Source organism: Penaeus monodon, chromosome 7, assembly GCF_015228065.2.
Source record: "Penaeus monodon isolate SGIC_2016 chromosome 7, NSTDA_Pmon_1, whole genome shotgun sequence".
Lineage (NCBI taxonomy): Eukaryota > Metazoa > Arthropoda > Malacostraca > Decapoda > Penaeidae > Penaeus > Penaeus monodon.
This window is the reverse complement of record NC_051392.1, coordinates 11485336-11487835: the sequence shown is the minus strand read 5'-3', so window position 1 is coordinate 11487835 and position 2500 is coordinate 11485336.

The window sequence follows — 2500 nt, the reverse complement described above, 5'->3', positions numbered from 1 at the left end:
GATCAAACTCTTTCCGCCGAGGTAATCTAACAATTTTCTTCCCATTCCACGCACATCCCGTTCTTCAGATACTGCTATTGGCTTCACCCTAATCCACATTTTAGGTCATACTTCAATAGTCAGTTCGCCTCTATTTGGATTCTGAATTTGAAAAGAATCCTATTATTCTTTACCTGAGTCATCAGTATAAACTGCTTATTCAGGTGCATTTTGGCATCAATATCGTGGCCTGTACTTTAAACTGACTTTTTATATATCAAAATTTAAAAACACATTTTTTTCCTTTCGACTCTAAATAACTAACGATTTTCATCTTTATTATCAGCCCTTCCCCTTCGTTAACCAAATATATGTTTTCATATTACTAGACATTTCCAGATGTCTAGTCTGAGACCATAACATTCCCAGTTTCCCTCTCTACGCAAACCTGTTTGAATGTGTGTGTGTGTGTGTGTGTGTGTGTGTGTGTGTGTGTGTGTGTGTGTGTGTGTGTGTGTGTGTGTGTGTGTGAGAGAGAGAGCGAGAGAGAGAGAGAGAGAGAGAGAGAGAGAGAGAGAGAGAGAGAGAGAGAGAGAGAGAGAGAGAGAGAGAGAGAGAGAGAGAGAGAGAGAAGAGAGTTCGCTTGCTTGCCTATTATCAAAGATGAATAATAATACAAAACCAGCAATGAAACGAAAGCAGTCACAATAAAAAAAAAATGATCTTTCCTTTGCCTCCAAAATCGCTGATTCTCTTGAGTTGCCCATCTGTCTCGGCCACTTTCCCGAATAACCCCGAATCGTAAATCGTGGTCTTTAAACATTTCCGAGCAGCTAACTTAAAGGTAATGTTATTATGAAAAATACAGCTAATTCCCAAATACTATATTTAATAATTTCACCTCATTTGGCGGCGGGACCAAAATGCAATTATTAAATATTTATGCTGATTTGGTAGAATCGGACGTGGAGGGGGAGGGGGGGGGAAGCGTTTGGGGAAGAGGCTGGAAGTTTGTGGTAAAATCTTGTGAAGTTGGAATATTATTATTGTTCATTAATGCTCCAGCGCAATTAGTAAGTTTATATGATTATTTTTTTGTGTATTATTGTTGCGTTTTAAAGTCAAGAGTTGAGCTTCATTAAAACATTTGGCGATAAAGTTTCGTTGTTGTGCACCATTTCGAGAGACTCTGACGGTGTTACCTAGTTTTTGTTAACACTGTTTGGATTGGAAAATAATTTAAAGTGAATGCAACTTTGCCTACCAAACTTTACCACGACTAATTCATCCTAATATGTCTACTCCATTTCTCCACTTTTTTCGCCATGCCATCATTTTGTAATTCATATTCAATCATATTATCACACATCTATATGCTCACACGCATAGCATGCCGCAACTGTGCAGGATTCATGCTTTGTTTTATTTACAGAATACCACAACCTTACCGTCTCTTCTAATATCAAACCACTAAATACGTTGTTCCCCCAACTCGTCCCGCACCCCACTGCAACCCGAGAATCAAGCCCGACCTACTTCTCCCAAAGTGCGTCAGTCTCGATGAGTTAATACCGAACGACAAAGCTCTAATGTATTCCCCGCGACCTGAGATGTCAACCGCCGCAGCTGTCACCCCTTCTCCGAGCGGAGGAGGCGGCGAGGAAGCGAGAAAGCGAGCACGACGCAACGGCCTCCAATCTTGTCTTCATTACGCACCAGCCTCGGGCCCTGTGTTTGTTTAAGGCGTGCGGGTGTGTGACCCTTTGTGGTCTGTTTGTGGGGTTCTCCTGGCTCTCCAACCAAGCATACTCACGCATGCCAGATTTGTGATTTTTTATGGAGACACTTGTTTGTTCTAGCAGCGGCTTGTTTGGGTTCTATAAATAACACAATGGATACATTAAGTCTTATCTTTCTCCACTTGAAGGGAGATCATCTGACTTAACTGGAGGTTTGCATGAAACTGTGTGTGTGTGTCTATGTAAGTGTAAATGCATACACACAAGCGTGTGAGTGTGACCGTGTGCAAGTAGAATACAAGCTTTGATATCATCCAAAATGATATCAGCATTTCTTATCAGTCGACAATAAAACGAATCCCTAGATCCCACAACCACAAACTGCCCACTTAAACCCCCTAGACAGAATAACGCAAAATTAACACGAGAGGGAAACGGACTTTCAACTTGAGTCTCCTCTGGACTAAGTATACCAGGAAGACCGAAAAAGAAAGTTCTTTAATTCTGTCACACCTAGTTACGTATCTTATTTCCGACTAATAAATTATGAACTTTTATCCGGGAGTTATCCGGGAACTCACTAATAGCAACGAAGAGTTACGTCAATATTGAGAAAGCTGATAAATGTGAGAAATTAACTTTTACTCCTTCATTGCTGTCGACATTACAACAGCTACGGACACGTAAATCACATAAAAATATAATGAATAACAAATAAGTAGCCTGATAAGAGTGGATGAGAATCAAGGTCACATGGTAACCAAAATCAGAAACAAAATTAC